At 39.9% G+C, this 23,997-nt stretch overlaps 1 protein-coding gene across 1 annotated transcript in view; it reads right to left on the bottom strand.

Annotated features, from left to right (window-relative positions):
- The window catches only part of ASIC2 (acid sensing ion channel subunit 2), a 448,409-nt gene that overhangs the window by 209,201 nt on the left and 215,211 nt on the right, over window positions 1–23,997 (bottom strand). The gene's annotated exons all lie outside the window — the stretch shown is intronic.

Raw genomic sequence — 23,997 nt, 5'->3', positions numbered from 1 at the left:
AGGCACGCATGCGCAGCAGCTCCCTTTGCATTGGTGGTTGTAACTCCTGGATACGAGCAATGTATAATGCAATGGAAAAATGAATCAAGCCAGCAAAGGAAGCAATATGGACAATCACAATACATTAGTATAATGATACACTATAGTACATGATAAATGCCATTTGCTGAAGTGACACAACCCTGTTAATTAGAGATTGAAGTGAATCTGCTGCATTAAAAGTGTAAAAGAGTAAGCTAAAGAGCAAGGACGTGAAGCAGAATGCATGGATATCCAGAAAACTATCCACTTTTTTTTTTATTCAATAAACTGAAAATTCACATTTAAGTTGTTAATAAGTGATAAAATAAATTTAACCCCTTAGTGACCAGCCTAGTTTGGGTCTTATTAACCAAAGTTTTTTTTTCATCATAGAAACATAGAAACATAGAATGTGTCGGCAGATAAGAACCATTTGGCCCATCTAATCTGCCCAATATATCTGAATCCTATTAATAGTCCCTGGCCCTATCTTATATGAAGGATAGCCTTATGCCTATCCCATGTATGCTTAAACCCCTTCACTGTATTTGCAGCTACCACTTCTGCAGGAAGGCTAATCCATGCATCCACTACTCTCTCAGTAAAGTAATACTTCCTTATATTACTTTTAAACCTTTGCCCCCTAATTTAAAACTGTGTCCTCTTGTGGTAGTTTTTCTTCTTTTAAATATGCTCTCCTCCTTTACCGAGTTGATTCCCTTTATGTATTTAAAAGTTTCTATCATATCCCCTCTGTCTCGTCTTTCTTCCAAGCTATACATGTTAAGGTCCTTTAACCTTTCCTGGTAAGTTTTATCCTGCAATCCATGTACTAGTTTAGTAGCTCTTCTCTGAACTCTCTCTAGAGTATCTATATCCTTCTGGAGATATGGCCTCCAGTACTGCGCACAATACTCCAAGTGAGGTCTCACCAGTGTTCTGTACAGCGGCATAAGCACTTCACTCTTTCTACTGCTTATACCTCTCCCTATACATCCAAGCATTCTGCTGGCATTTCGTGCTGCTCTATTACATTGTCTTCCCACCTTTAAGTCTTCTGAAATAATTACTCCTAAATCCCTTTCCTCAGATACTGAGGTCAGGACTGTGTCAAATATTCTATATTCTGCCCTTGGGTTTTTATGCCCCAGGTGCATTATCTTGCACTTATCCACATTAAATTTCAGTTGCCAGAGTTCTGACCATTCTTCTAGTTTTCCTAAATCCTTTTCCATTTGGCGTTTCCCTCCAGGAACATCAACCCTGTTACATATCTTTGTGTCATCAGCAAAAAGACAAACCTTACCATCGAGGCCTTTTGCAATATCACTTATGAAGATATTAAACAAAATTGGTCCCAGTACAGATCCCTGTGGAACCCCACTGGTAACATGACCTTGTTTTGAATGTTCTCCATTGACTACAACCCTCTGCTGTCTGTCACTCAGCCACTGCCTAATCCACTCAACAATATGGGAGTCCATGCTCAATGACTGCAGTTTATTGATAAGTCTTCTATGTGGGACAGTGTCAAAAGCCTTACTAAAATCTAGATATGCGATGTCTACTGCACCTCCACCGTCTATTATTTTAGTCACCCAGTCAAAAAAATCTATAAGATTTGTTTGACATGATCTCCCTGAAGTAAACCCATGTTGTTTTTCATCTTGCAATCCATGGGATTTTAGATGTTCCACAATCCTATCCTTTAATAGGGTTTCCATTAATTTGCCTACTATTGATGTCAGACTCACTGGTCTATAGTTGCTCGATTCCTCCCTACTACCTTTCTTGTGAATGGGCACGACATTTGCCAATTTCCAATCTTCCAAGAGCTAGAACTTTAGTATTTGTCTGTCTGTCTATGTAGCTGGGTGAGGGCTTGTTGTTTGAGGGACAAGTTGTAGTTTTTAATGGTGCCATTTTGGGTTTCACATAACTTTCTGATTAACTTTTTTAAGTCTTTCTGTGAGGGAGATGGGAAAAAACAGCAACACTGCTACTGAGTTTTTACGTTATAAATCTTACGGTTTTTCGGCATAAATAACACAATATCTTTATTCTCTGGGTCAGTATGATTACAGCAATACCAAGTACATATAGTTTTTTTTACATTTTACTACTTTTGTGCAATAAACCCCTTTTTTTTAAAAAGAAGAAAATCTTTTTGCATTTCCACATCACAAGACCCATAACTTTTTTATTTTTCATTCTATGTTGTGTGAGGACTTGATTTTTACGGGACAACTTCACTTTGGGGTAAATAACACTTTTTAATTGCTTGTTATTATGTTTTTTTCAGTGGTGACTAAGAAAAAATGATCGCTTTTGTGGGGTCCCTATAAGAGACCGCTTTCTCTGTCACTGCTTACATGCAGCGGGTGCCATTGCCCGTAGCAAGTAAGCGGTTAAACCTGCTGGTCTGGGCTATTAGAGCAGGAGCGCGGCTCTCATGTGAGAGCCTAGCCCCTGCTCTCCACTGCACGGGGGGCCCGGCGCGGCCCAGCATCTAGCCTAAGGCCCCTTATTGATTGCCTTAAAAAGGCATATGGGTGGTCACTAAGGGGATAATGGAAGTATCCCTTTAAACACTGTGTTTGAATCCACCCCAGAGAGTTCATGACTTTTCGTGTACAAGTATTTAATTGTATTGCATATTAAAATTGTGATTAATGCTCTATGGACACCTTTGTGTATGGAATATTTTTTTAGTGTTCATTTGCTTCGTAATTCCAAATTAAACAAGTTTCTAAACAACCTTCATTAAAAATGTACTACAACTTTGCATTGTTCCTCTTCCTGATTGCTCTCTCTCTCTGTCCCCCTTTCTCTTAGTGTTACAGATAGCAGCAGGAAGTTGTACTCTGAAGATGTGTGTGGACAGGGGGCAAATAATTCAAAGAGGGAAGGTCACGCAGGCTGTAGATAGACAGGAACACATACATAAGGCAGTTTGCAGAGGAAAACAGCAGCATCCTGGACACACAGATCCAACATGTGTTATTTGGAAATGCATGACTGCATGAGAAAAGTCTGAAACTAGGAGCAGGTTGCATACTAAAGCAAACTAAACTAAAAGACTGCAGATGTGTGATAAATTTGGTGTATGTTGCGTAAAGGCTAGATATTTTCTCCTCCTTATGCCACCTCTTGGTTGACTTACTGTAGACTATGGATGAGTGAATCAATTCTACTGATCAGACTAAATTGGCTTAACTAGCTGAGAGGCCTTTGTCAAAGTCTAGGGAGGTACTTTTTCTCATTATGGAGAACACCTAGTATCTCGCATGCACATGCCTTTCATGCTGGACTTTTTCTACACTAGAGCACCTAGTATGCCTGAGCAGTATTAAAGGCCAGGAAACTCTGCTTTGGGTTTCTGGGAAATATATGAAAATTAACATTTCTTATCTCTGTTATCTTTAGAGAGGCTTAGCTTTCTTTTCCTTTTTAAAGAAAAGCTAATTTGCATATCTTTGGGTTTCTGTGAAATATATTCAAATTAGCTTTCCTTACAAAAGGATAATATTTAATCTAATCCTCTGTAATTCCAGAAGAAGAATCTCTATCAGTATGTCTTTGGGGTGTGAGATGAAACCCACGCAAACACAGGGAGAACATACAAACTCCATGTCTTTGTTCAGATTCAAACCTAGGAACTCAGCACAGCAAGGCACCAGTGCTAACCACTGAGCCACCATGCTGCATCCCAGAAACAGTTAGCAGCATAGCCTGGGCTACAATATACAACACTTTTTAGGGCAATTGGAGCATATTTGATTCAGACCTGAATATAATATTTTTTTTAAAATTCACCAAATCAATCACAAAATAAATTTCAAGAAATGTGTTAATCTTTACTGTAGACTAATATTTTGTGCCACAATTTTGTTACATTTTAAGCCAAAATCTTTTTCCTAGACCATTTTCAAAACTGTCTAGTGAGATGGAAAAGTGATGGCTTCCATGACTATAGAAAAGGTGTTATTATAGTACGCTATAAAAGAAAATATAAAAATCTATTACATTTTTCTTTACGCACCAAAGGTCCATCTATAAACCTAGAGATGATAATTGCTGCTATATCAGTAACATTTATGAGAGTGCCCTGCAGTATACAGAAATAGCAGTGATATTACAGTCCTGGACACATCAATATTCCTACCTCTATCTCAGAGCAACTATGTATACAAAATGTTCTTTAAATTGAATCTTCCTTTAAACCTATTTCTGCTGCCGCCAGTTATAGATCTTTTTTTTCCTCGCTCCTCTACAAACCTGTCACCAAAACATATTTAATAGATTTGAATTGTAAATGAGATCTCTCTCTCTGGGTTCATTAAATATAATTAGAATGCGTACATCCTAAGATATCTGTGATATTAATGTATATTTACACAGAAAAGCATAGCGTGACCACAAGCGCCATATCCTCACTTATACTATAAATTACTTTCCACAGTGCTGCGACAAATCTCAGCAATATACAAACAGTTTCTCCAAATATGACTGATTTTAATTAGACAAAACGCAGCAGACTCCTGGCCCACATCTACATTCTTTGCGATGGGGAAATTGCCATCATGGGCCCTCATTATCTTTTAATTTACATGGCTTCACAAGGTGAGTAAACAAGAAACCAGGCGTAATCTCAATTATTTAATTATTTTTTTTTTTTGCTTGGACAGTGGACAATTTTATGTGTCTTTTCCTAAATCTTCCCAAGTGAACGATGATGGGTATTTTAAGTGATTCATTAACACAGCATGGGGAGACTTTGATTCCCAAGAGGCAAGGTTCATACTGTGCGTATAATAGAAGAGAGCCCGTAATTCTCAGCCAGTAATGGTTCTGTTTACTAATGCCTGATAATGTATTGTAGACAACACAGACTAGAATTTCTACAATGATTCCATAGTTTGCTTCCTGGGCCATTTCTATCATTTCAAGTCATCCCTACTTCTATCATTTCAAGGCAACCTTTGTCCTTTTGAGCAATCATTATACAATTACAATGATTTTTTTCCAAAAAAAGACAAATATGTATTCAGTAGATAACTGGATCATAGAGTTATTATTATATATCTTATATTATATGAAGACTTTGGTACTCAATTTGATAAAAAAAAAAGCATCAAAAACACATTAAAAGCGCATGTGCGTTTTATGTGCGATTTTCTTAAAAAAGGCACTATTGGCTGTGTGATAAATCATTTAATTATAATGAATAGATTTTTTCAAAAAAGAAATAAGTATTAAGCTAATAATTCTACTGTGGAGTCATTTTTAGTGTTTGTCACATTTACAGGCATATGTATTCAGCTAATAATTCTACTGTGGAGTCATTTTTTGTGTTTGTTATGTTTACAGGCACTTGTAACACTTTTATAAAGAATTGGAACCCAATCTTACAGACGCATTAAATACACATATGCGTTTATTGTGCAATTCATTTGAGAAAAACATAAAAGGTTATATGTAAATTGATGATACCCTTTGACTTATAGTGCATATATAGAGTATGTTAAAAAATGTATCAAGGAAAGTATATATGTGATGTGTTTATATCAATATCTACGGGAAACAAAACTATCCAGTAAAGGAATCCAGACCACGTTTTTTTAGGATACAGAGCTTTATGGATAATCCCCGCCCCTCCAATAGGAGAATTTCCCTATAAATAGTCACATTTATTAAATTACTGCTAACCACTGAGAAAGGAGTGTGACACTCCGAAACGCGTCTGGTTTTAAAAGCAGTGTGATAATGTGGCAAAGGCCTGACAATTAGAAGCTCAACTCTACAAACAGAAGCCGGAAATAAGTAAGACGCCGAGTGCTCCATTTTTCAGGTCCGGAGTTCCTATCACGTGGGACAACACGTAGGACACCGTGTGATAGACCACGTGAGACACCGGCATCTCTAACATCGCCTCATATATCTGAACTAAGAATGATAGTGCACCCAGGCACCGCTCCACATACCGAAGCAGAGACGGGCACCCCAACCTGAAGGAGGGGTAATGTAAATTAAGCCGCCGACTTAAAATACTTTTAAAATACTCATTACTTGGTGACTTTTTAATTCATTACTTGGTGACTTTTTAATTCATTACTTGGTGACTTTTTCAAGAAAATTTTAAGTGGCCACTTCTTTTACCTTAAGTCTGGTAAGACTATGAACATAATTTATTGACTAATTGCTGTTGCTGTCACAGTCCTTTTTTACAACTACGCATTATGACCATATGAACAAATAAACTTTTTTGCTCCAAAAACTTTTTTGCTACAATTCCATAACCAGCCACAAGCGTATTTTCATTGAGATATATTGGCGATATATGACCAAATATTGCGATTATATGATCATAACACAAGCATTAACCTAATTGCCAATATTAACGGGATCCCTAATTTTTATGCAGGTGTTTTATGTTATTAACTATGTGTCACTAATTATGTGTTATTAACTATGTATCAATCATGTGTCACTAATCTTTAATTGTAATTTTTAATTGTAATTTATTAAATCCGTATAGCAATTTTTATACTAAAGCTTCGTATTCCATACTCTATCTAGATATTTTGAGTGCCCTTTCAAACCCTTGTTTTTACTTTAAATTTTCTACATCGGCATTGGGTGTTGCCGTTGAAAGTAAGCACCCGATTCATGTTGTGAGGTACAGTGAGCCGCTACAAAACTACAATTACTGCAGTCCTTCCTTATCTCTTCCTAAGTGTGGGACACAATTAATACATTTTCCCTCTCTCAGAGATACATGGCAGATACATGTGAGCAGTCTTGTTCTTTTCCAGCAGGATGTAGAAGACTGGAATGCCCTTAAAGAGGTTGTCCGGTCCCAAAATCAAAATTCTTTTTATGTGCTCCTAACACCCCTCACCATGCATACATATGCCCCTAATACCTGTTTTTCATGTCCGAGCTTTCCTTCCCCCCTGGAAGACATCACATTATCCTGGCAGATCTGTTTACTTTCTCCCCTTCTTGTTTTGTTGAATACATAACTTTATTGATACACAATCCTGGCTGCACTGCACAGAGATGAGTCATAGGCTGGACACGCCCCCACACACTGCTCTTCCTGCAGCAGCTACTCTATCTATAACTCCTGTGTCCATCTTTCTGCACCCAGACAGGAATCTACTTCTCACTCAGTGTCTAAATCCCATCGCTGACCGTCCGCAGGCTCTTCCCTCACTATCTCCAGAGTGTAATAAACAGCTGGAAGCAGCAAGCACACCCAAACACATCTGTATCTAATCCTAACATGTATGTGTGCGATACTTCCTGCAGAAGTGTGTATCTAATCCCATCTTCTATGATACAGCCTGCTGAGCTGTGTATCTAATTCCATTTTGTATGATACAGCCTGCTGAGCTGTGTATCTAATTCCATTTTGTATGATACAGCCTGCTGAGCTGTGTATCTAAATCCTTATGCACACTACTGTATCCATTTTGCGGTCTGCGAGGAGCAGATCCGCTAAATAAGGATACTGTCCGTGTGCGACCCGCATTTCTTTTGCTGTCCCATTGATTTCTATGGATGTCAGGTCTGCATTATGAGGACCAGAATAGGACATGTTCTTTTTTTTGCAAAACTGACCTACAGATGCGAAAATACATGGACTTCATCAGTGTGCTTTCCACATCCATATATCAGTACAGCAAAAGATAGAACATGTCTTATTCTGGTCCTCATAATGCAGATCTAAAACCCATAGAACTCAATGGGTCTGGAAGAAAATGCACATCTTACACAGGCAGTATCCTTATTTAGCAGATCTGTGCATGAGGCCTAATTTTATCTTTTTTGGTCCTGACTGCTGAAGGGTTTATCTTGGGCCATTATGTGTGATACACATGAGATAAGACCATGATCAGCAGCATCCTAGTGTATAGACAGTTTCCTGTTCAAAGATTGATCCCTCTAGACCAGGGGTCAGAAACCTCGGCACTTGAGCTGTTATGAAACTACAACTCCCAACATGTTCCTCCCATTTAGTTCTGAAAACAGCCAAGCAAGTGTGCATGCTGGGAGTGGTAGCTTAACAACTGTTTTGCCAGAGGTTGCAGCCCCTCCTCAGGAATATGTTGGGTACATATTTAAATTAGCTCTCTTCCAAAGAGTAGAAACCTACTTCCAAGAGCCAAACCAAAGACTCCTCCAAAAGAAAGACCTCCATCTATAGATGGAGCTGCTCCCACAGGCAAAAGCAACGTGCATTGGGAATAAGAGACTGACCAAAAGGAATTTCCTATAGAATCTGGTTGGTTCCTAAATCATGTTACATACTACATTATACAAAGGACTTTCTCCCCATCTAACCTGCATTCTGATATTCACAATAGTGACACTGGACATACGTAGGAATATTTCCACCATCCAACCTGCACTTTGATAGGGACAGGCCATACATACAGTGGGGGAAATAATTATTTGACCCCTCACTGATTTTGTAAGTTTGTCCAATGACAAAGAAATGAAAAGTCTCAGAACAGTATCATTTCAATGGTAGGTTTATTGTAACAGTGGCAGATAGCACATCAAAAGGAAAATCGAAAAAATAACTTTAAATAAAAGATAGCAACTGATTTGCATTTCATTGAGTGAAATAAGTATTTGAACCCCTACCAACCATTAAGAGTTCTGGCTCCCACAGAGTGGTTAGACACTTCTACTCAATTAGTCACCCTCATTAAGGACACCTGTCTTAACTAGTCACCTGTATAAAAGACACCTGTCCACAGAATCAATCAATCAAGCAGACTCCAAACTCTCCAACATGGGAAAGACCAAAGAGCTGTCCAAGGATGTCAGAGACAAAATTGTAGACCTGCACAAGGCTGGAATGGGCTACAAAACCATTAGCAAGAAGCTGGGAGAGAAGGTGACAACTGTTGGTGCGATTGTTCGAAAATAGAAGGAGCACAAAATGAACATCAATCGACCTCGCTCTGGGGCTCCACGCAAGATCTCACCTCGTGGGGTGTCAATGGTTCTGAGAAAGGTGAAAAAGCATCCTAGAACTACACGGGAGGAGTTAGTTAATGACCTCAAATTAGCAGGGACCACAGTCACCAAGAAAACCATTGGAAACACATTACACCGCAATGGATTAAAATCCTGCAGGGCTCGCAAGGTCCCCCTGCTCAGGAAGGCACATGTGCAGGCCCGTCTGAAGTTTGCCAATGAACACCTGAATGATTCAGAGAGTGACTGGGAGAAGGTGCTGTGGTCTGATGAGACCAAAATAGAGCTCTTTGGCATTAACTCAACTCGCTGTGTTTGGAGGAAGAAAAATGCTGCCTATGACCCCCAAAACACCGTCCCCACCGTCAAGCATGGGGGTGGAAACATTTTGCTTTGGGGGTGTTTTTCTGCTAAGGGCACAGGACAACTTATTCGCATAAACGGGAAAATGGACGGAGCCATGTATCGTGAAATCCTGAGCGACAACCTCCTTCCCTCTGCCAGGAAACTGAAAATGGGTCGTGGATGGGTGTTCCAGCACGACAATGACCCAAAACATACAGCAAAGGCAACAAAGGAATGGCTCAAGAAGAAGCACATTAAGGTCATGGAGTGGCCTAGTCAGTCTCCGGACCTTAATCCAATCGAAAACCTATGGAGGGAGCTCAAGCTCAGAGTTGCACAGAGACAGCCTCGAAACCTTAGGGATTTAGAGATGATCTGCAAAGAGGAGTGGACCAACATTCCTCCTAAAATGTGCGCAAACTTGGTCATCAATTACAAGAAACGTTTGACCTCTGTGCTTGCAAACAAGGGTTTTTCCACCAAGTATTAAGTCTTTTTTTGTTAGAGGGTTCAAATACTTATTTCACTCAATGAAATGCAAATCAGTTGCTATCTTTTATTTAAAGTTATTTTTTCGATTTTCCTTTTGATGTGCTATCTGCCACTGTTACAATAAACCTACCATTGAAATGATACTGTTCTGAGACTTTTCATTTCTTTGTCATTGGACAAACTTACAAAATCAGTGAGGGGTCAAATAATTATTTCCCCCACTGTACATTGAAACATAATATGCAATGGCTCTATCCACTTGTAAAAGTGCCATGCAACGATTATCCTTCTTGATTATAATGACCTCTATAACCACACTTAGGTTTCCTGGAACATGTCTAATGGCTTTGTAGAACAGTATTGAGTGCTATGTACTAATATGGCATATACACCCCACGGTTATACAAACCGGATTCCAAAAAAGTTGGGACACTAAACAAATTGTGAATAAAAACTGAATGCAATGATGTGGAGATGGCAAATGTCAATATTTTATTTGTAATAGAACGTAGATGACAGATCAAACGTTTAATCCGAGTAAATGTATCATTTTAAAGGAAAAATATGTTGATTCAAAATTTCACGGTGTCAACAAATCCCAAAAAAGTTGGGACAAGTAGCAATAAGAGGCTGGAAAAAGTAAATTTGAGCATAACGAAGAGCTGGAAGACCAATTAACACTAATTAGGTCAATTGGCAACATGATTGGGTATAAAAAGAGCTTCTCAGAGTGGCAGTGTCTCTCAGAAGCCAAGATGGGTAGAGGATCACCAATTCCCACAATGTTGTGCAGAAAGATAGTGGAGCAATATCCGAAAGGTGTTACCCAGCGAAAAATTGCAAAGACTTTGCATCTATCATCATCAACTGTGCATAACATCATTCAAAGATTCAGAGAATCTGGAACAATCTCTGTGCGTAAGGGTCAAGGCCGTAAAACCATACTGGATGCCCGTGATCTCCGGGCCCTTAAACGACACTGCACCACAAACATGAATGCTACTGTAAAGGAAATCACAGAATGGGCTCAGGAATACTTCCAGAAACCATTGTCAGTGAACACAATCCACCAAGCCATCCGCCGTTGCCAGCTGAAACTCTACAGTGCAAAGAAGAAGCCATTTCTAAGCAAGAGCCACAAGCTCAGGCGTTTTCACTGGGCCAGGGATCATTTAAAATGGAGTGTGGCAAAATGGAAGACTGTTCTGTGGTCAGACGAGTCACGATTCGAAGTTCTTTTTGGAAATCTGGGACGCCATGTCATCCGGACCAAAGAGGACAAGGACAACCCAAGTGGTTATCAACGCTCAGTTCAGAAGCATGAGGTTGCATGAGTGCGTGTGGCATGGGCAGCTTGCATGTCTGGAAAGGCACCATCAATGCAGAAAAATATATTCAGGTTCTAGAACAACATATGCTCCCATCCAGACGTCATCTCTTTCAGGGAAGACCCTGCATTTTTCAACAAGATAATGTCAGACCACATTCTGCATCAATCACAACATCATGGCTGCGTAGGAGAAGGATCCGGGTACTGAAATGGCCAGTCTGCAGTCCAGATATTTCACCTATAGAGAACATTTGGCGCATCATAAAGAGGAAGGTACAACAAGGAAGGCCCAAGACGATTGAACAGTTAGAGGCCTGTATTAGACAAGAATGGGAGAGCATTCCTAATTCTAAACTTGAGAAACTGGTCTCCTTGGTCCCCAGACGTCTGTTGAGTGTTGTAAGAAGAAGGGGAGATGCCACACAGTGGTGAAAATGGCCTTGTCCCAACTTTTTGGGGATTTGTTGACACCATGAAATTCTGATTCAACATATTTTTCCCTTAAAATTGTAAATTTTCTCAGTTTAAACTTTTGTTCCGTGATTTATGTTCTATTCTGAATAAAATATTAGAAGTTGGCACCTCCACATCATTGCATTCAGTTTTTATTCACGATTTGTATAGTGTCCCAACTTTTTTGGAATCCGGTTTGTACATACCACAGGATGGGAACCTAGGCAGTCGAGGTTTCATAAGCTGGATTTTAGTGACCTTTTCATTGCTCGCATTGTCATATTGAGCAATTCTGACATACTAAATCAAATACATATTATAATTAATTTCTGGTTTATCCAAGTATTGTACAATATTATGCAGAGTCCACAGAACCACCAGTTCTGGTTTCTATACATTTATTGAAAATGCTCCTTACTACACAAAAACCTACTGACTTCAACAACACAAGGATCTTTATGGGAAAATAAGTTGCATCCAGGCATCTTTTTTTCAGTGGGAGCTGATCGCAACCAGTCCTGCTTCTGTCACCGCTGTCAATCAGCTGTTGCTGCTGGCCACGTTTTTTTCCTCATAGCAGTCACTGCAGATAACGGCGCATGCGCAGTGCATTATTGTACGGACCTGGAACAGAGATGCATGCGCACTGTAATTGTGCGTACTGCTCCCGCATTGGGGAAGAAACGGAGGCCGGCGCTTCGACTTGCAGGAGGAGGTGACGTCATTAGTGACGATCCGTCTCCTGCTCAAGCCAGGAAGAGAAGAGCGGAAGACAAGGAGACGGACTTTGCCCGGAAGCACAGAAAAGCCATCTGGAGGGACTACATGGCCGGGAGGCAGATCTGAAGAACGGCTGCACTGTGGAAGGTAAGGTTGGTGAGCATTATTCTTTCCTTAACAGGTTAGATTTTTAAAGCCAAAAAGAGGTTAAGCCCGGAGAACCCCTTTAAGTGAATATCTACTGTGATCATCTGTGGTTACAAGGCAGGTGGAGGTTTTAGTTATTTAGTGACTAATTTCTATATCATGTAATTTGATAAAATATGTCCACTTCCAAGTTGCTGTGTAAATAATCCTACCATATTGTCAAAGCGACACCTGTGGTCTCCAACCTGCGGTTCTCCAGCTGTTCAGCAACTACAACTTCTAGGAATCCCTACAAAAGTCACAGCCCCACTAGTTTCCAAAAAGATTTTAAAGGGGAACTAAACGCATAAAAAAACATAATTAACCCAAATACCTATAATCCATAGTGCACACAAAGCTATGTCTACAAAGTGTTCCTCAAACTGCTGTCCTAATCAGTTTAGGAGAGATTTTGCAGACAAAGAACTTTTTCTTTTCCCCACTCTTCTTCTCCACTTCTCCATCTTTGACTAGAGAATAGCTAGGTGAATGTGCCTGAGGTCACATGCACACACAGAGATGTAAGTTCAGATAGGTGCAGGGCCTAGCCAACCACAATGAAATGCCGACCGATTGATCTGCCTACACTGCTATAGGAGTCCCTGCCCTTGGTCCCCACATCATCTACCTCCATGCCTAGCTCATTCCACTCCAGCCAATTTCATTTCATCTTATTTACTCATTGAGACAGAACTCAGCAGTGCGGAGAAGTCGTGAAGGACCTGTAAGGACCTGTGTGATGTCACAATGTGTGCGGACCCCATGTTCAGTGTGTGTGAGAGTGGTTACCCTCGATAAGTTGTCAAATACTAGTTACTACTACCAGTTTTAGTTCTTTCATCCCTGTAATGTCCACTGATAGCCCATAATAACATCCTAGAAATGTTAGGAATTGTTCTCTCCTCTTATATCCCTCTCTATGTAGTAGCCACTGATGCTCCATAATAACAGTCTTGACATTGGTAGTTCTTTCCTCTTATACCCTTCTCCTTACAATGTACACTAATGCTCCATAATAAAAGTCCAAATATGCTGGTAGTTGCAGTTTTCTCCTCTTATATCCCTCTCCATCTAGTGGTCACTGATGCCCCATAATAGGTCTGGTCATGCTGGGAGTTGTAGTTCTCTTACATCCTCCTCCATGTAATAGCCACTTATGCCCCATACTAAGTCTGGTCATGCTGGGAGTTGTAGTTCTCTCCTCTTATATCCTCCTCCATCTAGTGGCAACTGATGCCCCATAATAAGTCATTCATGCGGAGAGTTGTAGTTCTCTCCTCTTATATCCCCCTCCATGTAATGGCCACTGATGCCCCATAATAACAGTCTGGACATGTTGGTAGTTGTAGTTCTGTCCACTTATAACCTTCTCCTTATAATTACACTGGTGCCTCATAATAACATGAATATGCTGGGAGTAGTAGACTTCTCCTCTTACATCCTCTCCATCTAGTGGCCACGGAAGCCCCATAATAAGTTTGGGCCTGCTGGGAATTGTAGTTCTCTCCTCTTGTATCCTCTCCTCTTTCAGGTAATGGCCACTGATGCCTCATAATAAGTCTGGTCATGCTGGGAGTTGTAGTTATCTCCTCTTATATCACCCTCTATGTAATGGCTACTGATGCCCCGTAATAGGTCTGAACATGCTTGGAGTTGGAGTCTTATACCCCTCTCCCTATAATATCCACAGATTTCCCATATTAACATCCTTACATATTTGAGTAATAATGACTATTACTAGAGAGGAAAATCTAAGAGGGACGGGGAAGGTTTCTGTCAGAACAGGCCTTTTCTCTCACTACGAACCGTTGTGTATTTAGGAATAATGAAGGGAATTTTTCTTGGGAGATTTTAGTATTCTGCAGTGTATTACAGTTCCACATGGTCGTAACCCAGCTTTTCCAGGAACTTGAAAGGTAAATCTGTCTAGCTATGGCACTAAATCTGAGTGAGGAGGGGGATTTTTATTGGTAGATTTAGTATTCTTGAAACTATTACAGATCCATATGATAGTAACCCAGCTTTCCCAGGAACCTGAAAGGCAAATCTACCTAGCTGGGGGGCTAGAAGAAGGGTGGGGGATTTATCTTGGTAGATTCTGTATACAGCAGCCTATTCCAGTAGCACATGGTGGTAATCCAGCTTTCCTAGAAACCCGAAAGACAAATTTGCCTTGCTATGGCATTGTTTAGAAATGGGGAGTGGGATTTATCTTGGTTAGAGTTGGTATTCTGTAATCTATTGCGGTTCTACATGGTTGTAACCAAATCTGTTTTCTACTTTTACTAACTAGGAGATTCCTTCCAACAAAATGGCCTCTCTCACTGTGTAGAAGAAAGTTATAATAATCCCAACCCCCGCTTCCTGTACTTCCTGGCTCAAATGCACCACCAGAAGAAAGGAGAGGGGGAAATCATGGCTGCAGTCTGTTGTGGTCTTCAAAAAGTTTCTGCACTTTTTAAACTATATTTATTAAGAATTTAAGAGGTCTTACCAACTTTTTAATGCCATCAGCAAAAAATCTTCTTCCCTTTAAAGAGGTTGTGTAAGAATAGGGGGGGCTCCTCTGGGCTCCAGTGATATCAACATCTGGATTAACATTGCCGCAGCCAATAGGCCACAGCGGTGTCAGGCTCTCCTTGCGTTATGTCAAATGGTCATATGTGATTGGCTGCAGCGATGTCAAACTGGATGTTGACATTGCTGGAGCCCAGAGGAGCGTTGCAGACCGGGAGCCCCCCCTCCCCCCATAGATGACTGTAAGAGAGAGAACTTTATCCCCATACTGAGCACACATGTGGAGATTAATTTGTACTCCCAGCAAACCTTGTACCAAAAAAATGCATATGATAGAATGCAGTTCCTCTTTGGTACAACTTATAAGTTGTGCAACTATCTTCTTCACAGTGTGAAAACTCTTATAGTAAACTGCAAGGTCATTAGAACCAGCCCTGTACCTCACATGGATCCAGAGATCTCCGCATTCATTGCTCTGTTAGATTTATATCGAGCTGACAGCTTAAGGGAGTGTCTTTTCTGCTCCAGCTAAAGGGGCGTGTCCATGCTCTGCCTATCACAGCTCAGGAGGCAGTTGAAGGATGAAACTGAGCATGTGCGGCCATCTCAGTAAGCCGGACAAAGGAATGAAAAAAAAAAAAAACAGCAGGTGGTGCTATACAGATACATTTTATTGAATAACTCAGCGGCTACATTAATTACATGCAATTACAAAAGTATTCAGATTCAGATGCTGGTTTGAAAACTGTACAGTTTTTTTTTAAAGGTATATTTTGATTGTTTGATGCTATCTCCCATCCATAGGATAGTGGATAACTATTAGATCAGTGGGGGTCCTATTGCTGGGACTCCCACCGATCAAGAGAACGGGGGCCACGCACCCCCTCTGAAATGAACATAGCGGCTGGTCGCACAGGTGAGTGGCTGCTCCATTCTTTTCTATAGGAGCTCCAGAGATAGCCAACTACAGCCCTCAGCTATCTCCGGAATTCCCATAGAAATCAATGGAACGGCCGCACGCATACCAGACTGGCCACTACGTTCATTTGAGGGTGGTTGCTCCCAGCGGTAGGAACCCCACAATCTAATAGCAGACCCTTATCTAAGTAACTAATCCCTTTAAGGAGATTAGTTTCGCTGGTTGTTCATTTTTTGTGTTTGAATTCTGGGTTTAGTTCCCCTTTAATAAACACATACAGTATGTTATCTTTGACCTACCTGTGCTGTGCATATCTACATTTTTAGGAGTCATTTCAAATTGATATTGTGTTTTCTCATTTACAGTACTGTATGCTGTCACATGTATGTGAAAGATGAAAGGTCCGCCATGTTCCTTTTAGAAGGGAATTTGGCATCACACCGCCCATTATGTGTTCTGCCATTGACAGCTAGCTACTGTTGCTTCATTTGCAGTGGTGTTGTGAATGAGAAACCTGGACTGCTACAGACTGGATCTGTATTGTCTTTTGCAACTAATCCAAGTTCTACTTGTGATCTGACGACGGTCCGGTTTGAATGTAATTCTTAGGGCCAGTATCCTGTGCAGATAGTTTTCTTAATTGGTCTATAAAGGACAAGCAAATCTCTGTAAGTCTGATACAGAATTCTTGACATAGCCATAGAGTAAAATAAAATGTGTTATGCCTGCAGTCACCATAGGGAGCAGGCAGCTACCATTGCCTTCATTTGCAGTGGTGTTGTGAATGAGAAACCTGGACTGCTACAGACTGGAACTGTATTGCCTTTTGCAATGAATCCAAGTTCTATTTGGGATCTGACAACAGTCTGGTTTGAGTACGAAGGCCTTGTGGTGAGAGCTACAATCCTGACTTCACTGTGGAGCGAGATACTGCCCTAACTGATGGGCAAAAACAACCCTATGGTTTCCAATACGCGTGCAAAACCCCCCCCTCTGTTTTCCAATATCTCACCAGAGCACAACTTTTTTTTCTCTATCAGTAACTGTGAGCCTTAAAAATCTGTAACTCAGTCCCTTTTTGCAATGTAACAAACTGTAGGAATCTGCTTTTAGAGCAGATTTCCAGGTTAAATTTTTCCACAAACAGCACCACGCCTGTCCACAGGTTGTTTGTAGTATTACAGCTCAGCCCCCTTCACTTCAATAGAGCTGAGATGCAACATTACACACAAACCACAGACTGGCGGGGTGCTATTTTTAGAAGAAAGTAGACTATTTAAAAAAAAATCCTGGACAATCCTTTCCATATATCTTCTGGGACTGTTGCAAATATGGTATGTTGTGTCCATCCCTGCTTTGATCGCAGACAAGATTTTAACAGACTGTTCTGTATTGTCATGGGGTTGCTGTAATCTGCTTGACAAGATCAATAACATATACTATTCTGTAACAAATCAAGTATCATCCAAATCTAATGTAATCTGAACATGGTAAAAAAAATACCACGATTTCACCAAAAGTATTTGATTTTTCCCCTCATCCTAATCTCCATCCTCAAACCTAGCTTTATGTATCAGGAACGCGGAACGCCTGATTAAAAGAATTCAGATGGACAAAACAATAAAATTTGGATACCGCGGTACAGCCCGGTGTATGACATACTTCATCATGATAATTTTTGCTGTATTACATTTCTACTCATGTTCAACGACAACATAAATTATACTAATGAGTTCAAAAGCCACTGCTAATGCAAAGCAAATAAAACAATACATTTAATACATGTCAGGCTCCGAACAACTGGAACAAACCCAAGTTCTGAGATGAGCTTTCGAATTTCAAAGAGTAATATTTTGCTGAATGCAGGCTTAGATCACAGCTTTTGTACAGAGAATAGAAGAAAGGGAATGAACCATCTGAGTTTACATGAACACATTTGGTTTAAAAATACAAGAAAGACATAGTACAAGATGAAATCAGCCTCCAGAGGGATAGGCGGCCCCATTGGGTTATTGCTGCTCGAGAATGACTACTGATCCGTCTATTTATGTTGGCATTTTAATACATGTCAGATGGAAAATCTAAAGGGATTTCAAGAGATTTGATGGGATTGGTCACTGAATTTCAATGATAGCACTGGCAAAGCTGCAACGTTGTAGATTTAACGGCAGTTATGTTCTGCTATTGGAATTTGTTTTGTCTTACAGAAATATTTCATCCATTTTATAAATTATCTAGGACAACAGTGGCTGCATATAAAATTCACAATCACAGTGGAGAGGCATAAGCTTTGGGTAGGATCAGGAACTATACAGATCTGTCTCAAAATGATCAGTAGCTTGTAGCTCATATGCAGGGTTCCTTTCACTGTATCCTAAACCTAAGGTTAAAGGGGTCGTCTCGCTTCAACAAATGGCATTTTTCATGTAAAGAAAGTTATGACAAGGCACTTACTATTGTATTATGACTGTCCATATTGCCTCCTTTGCTGCTTTGATTCATTTTTCCATCATATTTGTAATGTAATGTGAATTTAAAAGATTTGAGAATGAATAAGCTTACACAGGCTAAGTGAATAAATATATTTACTAAGTGTGATTAAATACAGACTAATCACATACTAAATAATAAAAAGTAAATACATCACTAGCCTAAATGGGGTGGCGAGTATGTTGATCATGCTATAACACATGGCTGTCTACGACGTTATAACACATGACCGACAACTCAGGGTGTACAGGAGATAGGGAAAATCAATACTTACATCCTACCTAGGATGATGTTCTTGGTAGAATCTTCTAAATGTATGTGTGCCACAGAGTTTAACCATTTTAGCCCCTCCTCCAGTGTGCAGCATTCATGTCTCTGAGATCACTCAGGAATGTAGTCCTATCAGCACAATGGGGGATGAGTACTATATTACAAGACACATCATTACACAGAATGGTAATAATTAAAGAAAACAGAATTTATCCCTTTATGACTGGGCCATTTTGCACCTTTGTGACAGGCTTATTTTTGAAAATCTGACATGTATCATTTTAATGTGGTAATAACTTTGGAACACTTTTACTTATCCAAGCCATTCTGAGATTGTTTTCTCATGACACATTGTACTTCATGACAGTCATAAATTTGAGTCAATATATTTCACTTTTATTTATAAAAAAATCTCAAATTCATAGATTTTTTTTTTAAAAATTGCAATTTTCAACATTTACATTTCTCTGCTTTTAAAACAGAAAGTGATACCTCATAAAATATTTATTACTTAACATAATGTCCCCATATGTCCACTTTATGTTGGCATCATTTTGTAAATGTCATTTTATTTTTTTAGGACGTTAGAAAGCTTAGAATTTTAGAAGCAATTCTTAAAATTTTTAAGAAAATTTCCAAAACCCACTTTTTAAGGGCTCGTTCACATCGTGTGAAGCCCGTGCCCGTATTGCGGACCGCATTTGCAGATCCGCAATACACGGGTCCCATTCCGTGGCCATTCCCCATCACGGATGTGGACCCATTCATTTCAATGGGTCCGAAAATCCGGAGATGCGGAACTGTGTGGAACGAAACCATGGAACGGAACACTATGGAAGCACTACGGAGCTTGCTCAATCTTTTTGCGGAACGGAGGGATCGCGGACCCATTCAAGTCAATGGGGCTGCAATCCCTATGCGGCTGCCACACGGCAGGTGCCCGTGCTTAGCGGACCGCAATTTGAGGTCCACAGCACGGGCACGGGCTTCACACGGTCGTGTGAACAAGCCCTAAGGACCAGTTCAGGTCTGAAGTCACTTTGTGGTTCTTACATAGTAGAAAGTTGAAACCCCCCATAAATGACCCCACTCCCACTGTAGAAACTACACCCCTCAAGTTACTCAACACTGATTTTACAAACTTTGTTAACCCTTTAGGTATTCCACAGGAATTAAAGGAAAATGGAGATGAAATTTCTAAACTTTACTTTTTAGGCAGATTTTCCATTTTAATCAATTTTTTTTTCTTTAATACATCGAGGGTTAACAGCCAAACAAAACTCAATATTTATTACCCTGATTATGTGGTTTACAGAAACACCCCACATGTGGTGGTAAGCTGCTGTATGGGCGCATGGCAGGGCAGAAGAAAAGGAGCACCTTATGATTTTTGGAAGGCAGATTTTGCTAGACTGGTTTTTAGACACCATGAAGCCCCCCATATGCACCCTACAGTAGAAACAATCAAAAAGTGACCCCATTTTGGAAACTATGGGAAAGGGGACTTTATTGGTACTATTTTGTGGTACATATGATTTTTAATTGCTCTATATTACGTTTTTTGAGAGGCAAGGTAACCAAAGAATGGATGTTTTGGTACCGTTTTTAGTTTTAGTTCATCTGACAGGTTAGATCATGTGCTATTTTTATAGAGCAGGTTGTTACAGATGCGATGATATCAAATATTTCTACTTTCTTTGTTTGTTTTACACAATAATGTTTTTGTGACTCCATTTTCTGAATGCCATATTTTTCTGCCGATCGTCTTGTGCAGGGGCTTATTTTTTGCAGGAAGAGTTGAGATTTTTATTGGCACCAATTTTGGGTACATATGATTTTTTGATCATTTATTATTACACTTTTTGGAGCAAGGTGACCAAAAAATTGGTAATTTTGGCACAGTTTTTATTTATTTATTTTATGGCGTTCATCTGAAGGGTTAGGTCATGTGATATTTTTATAGAGCAGGTCGTTATGGACTTGGCAATACCTAATATGTCTTATTTATTTAAGTTTTATACAATAATAGCATTTTTGAAACAAAAAAAAAATATGTTTTAGTGTCTCCATAGTCTGAGAGCCATAGCTTTTTTATTTTTTGACCGATTGTATTAGGTAGGTTCTCATTTTTTGCGGGATGAGGTGACGGTTTGATTGGTACTATTTTAGGTGACGGTTTGATTGGTACTATTTTGGAAGGCATACGTACTTTTTAAGGCTAGATGTTGAACTTTTTGTGATAGTAGGTGACAAAAAACGTCTGTTTAGGGTATTTTATTTTATAAATTTTTACCCAATCATAAATGTGCATATATGGGAAAATGTTTGTTTTTTTTTTACACTTTTTTTTAAACACTTTTTGTACCCAGACCCACTTAGTTCGTGAAGATCCAGTGGGTCTGATGGCTCTACAATACACTGCAGTACACTGTATAGCAGGAGCCTGATCAGGCTTAAATATACCATGGCAAGCCGGATACCTGCTTAACCCCTTCAAGTAGAAGTAAAACAAAACAATAAAAAAAGGAGATTAGGGAAACCTTTGGACAAGGAATATCCCACTCACAAGGCGCCAACGGTAATGGGACTGTTAGTGAATTATTAATATATAGATCTCTAAAAGGAAATAAGAACAACAACAGTAGGGGAGGCTGCTAAAAAATTGCGTTAGCAACAAGCTAAACGCTTAAATCATCAGAAGAGTAAAAATGTGCATATAAGGTTCGGTCTACAGTGTTAATGACCTTCTTAGTCAAGAGCTACACTGAAAGCGCCTAATCCCCACAAACCTCAATGATAAGAATCTATAAAATTTCTTGATATATCTCTATATAGTACTTTTAAAAATCATTTACGTCATGAATGGCGAATTAGTATTACAAAGCCACCGACAGTGCTACTCACTTCACTGGGGGGCTGTCAAACAGGTTATACTCAAGACACCTGAGACAGTACCCCCCCGGCCAAGATCGCCTATAGAATCTGAACCGTTGAAGTCGGCACACAAAATCTTAAAAGAACACACACTCAGGAAAAATTACTACTCACTTCACTGGGAGGCTGTCAAACAGGTTAAGCTTAAGACGCCTGAGACAGTACCCTCCCGGCCAGGTTCGTTTGTAGTGTATCAGAGGTTGAAGTCAGCACACACGTTCCAGGGCTTCTCTTCACTCTCTTTAATAAACAGGGCTCAACGCGTTTTGGGGTGTACATAAAAGACCCCTTCCTCAGGAGCAGATTATTAAACCAGTGAAGTGAGTAGTAATTTTTCCAAAGTGTGTGTTCTTTTAAGATTTCGTGTGCCGACTTCAACGGTTCAGATTCTATAGGCGATCCTGGCCGGGGAAGAGGCGGGAAGGGTACTGTCTCAGGTGTTTTGAGTATAACCTGTTTGACAGCCCCCCAGTGAAGTGAGTAGCAACTTTTAAAGTGTGGGTGGCTTTATAATACTAATTCGCCATTCATGACGTAAATGATTTTTAAAAGTACTATATAGAGATATATCAAGAAATTTTATTGATTTTATTGATTCTTATCATTGATGTTTGTGGTGATTAGGCGCTTTCAGTGTAGCTCTTGACTAAGAAGGTCATTAACACTATAGACCGAACCTTATATGCACATTTTTACTCTTCTGATAACCCCTTCAAGACCAGGCCTATTTTCATTGTTACATTTTTGATTTTTCCTCCTCATGTTCCAAAAGCCATAATTTTTTTATTTTTCCGTTCACATAGCTATATGATGGCTTATTTTTTGCGGGACAACATGCATTTCTTAATGCCACCATTTAATTTACCATGTATTTTATTTAAAAAAACGAAAAAAAATTATTTGTGTGGCAAAATTGAAAAAGGTTTTGGGGGTTTTGACATCTCAGCATTCACTAAAAGCGACCTGACATTCTTAATATGCGGCTCAATACGAATGTGCCGATACCAAACTTTTTTTTACTACTTTAAAAAAAATTAAAAGCTTTAGAAAAATCTAAATTTTCTTTGCATCGCTATATTCTGACAGACATAACTTTTTTATATTGCAGTCTACAGCTTTATAAGGGCTTGTTTTTTGTGCAACGAACTGTAGTTTTCATTGATGCCATTTTTGTAGCATATACAATGTTTTGATCACCGTTATTCAATTTTTTGGGGGGACAAAATGACAAATAAAATGGCAAATCATGTGTTTTTCTTTTTTTTTTCTGTTACTGCGTTCACCGCACAAGAATTTTTTTAAAATATTTTAATATTTTTCAGATATTTTCGGACACGGCGATACCCAATATGTTTATTTTTTTATTGTTTATGTATTTTTATATGTAAAATTGGGAAAGGGGGGTGATTCAAACTTTTTATATATTGGTGTTTTTTTTTTACTTTTTTTTAACTTTTTTTAAACTTTATTTAACTTTTTTTTTTACAATAATTAGCCCCCATGGGGGCCTCGTACATGGGATCTTTTGATCCCCTCTCTTATTCATCATAATAGAGATCTATTACGATTAATAGGATTTTTACATTCTCCATTCAGCGCTATGCCTCGTGCATAGCTCAGTATAAAGAAAGCCATGGCAGGCCTGGATCGCTTCAGCAGCGTTCAGGCTGCCATTGCAACCGATCGGAGCCCCGTGATTTCACTGTGGGGGCTCCGATCGGAAGGAAGATGGAGCCGCATCACTTCACAGGTGCCGCGATCAGCCTTGATCGTGGAACCTGAGAGGTTAAATGGCAGAGTCAGCGTGATTGCCGCCTCCTGTCAGTGCGGCCGGATGCGTGCGCATGGAGCGGGCTCACTGCAAAGGCCCGCTCCATACATTCCCTGGCACGCAATGACGTACCTGTATGTCATAATGTGTGAAGGGGTTAAGGTGTCCAGTTGCCCTGGTAACGATCAGGACCCTGCCACAGCAGAGCAGGGGCCCGATGGGAGATGGGAGGGAGGGTGCGCCCTCCCCCTGTTATGATCAAACAATCGGGACTCTGCCACAGCAGCGCAGCACCAGATGGGGAGGGAGCGTCCTCCCTGTTAACCCCTTCCATACAACGGTCCGTAGGCATGGAAGGGGTTAAATGGCCGATATCAGTGCCATCACAATCGTCAGCCATTATAGTAGAGTGTCAGCTGTATGTTACAGCTCACACTCTACTACCGCTCGGCCATCCTGAATGATTGTGGGGGTCGGCACCCTGATAATTATGAGGTCCCGCTCGGCCATCCTGAATGGGGGGGGGGTGATCGGGGCAGAATAAACTTAACAGCG

Source organism: Bufo bufo, chromosome 6 (genome assembly GCF_905171765.1).
Source record: "Bufo bufo chromosome 6, aBufBuf1.1, whole genome shotgun sequence".
NCBI lineage: Eukaryota > Metazoa > Chordata > Amphibia > Anura > Bufonidae > Bufo > Bufo bufo.
This window is presented reverse-complemented; position numbering and strand designations above follow the sequence as displayed.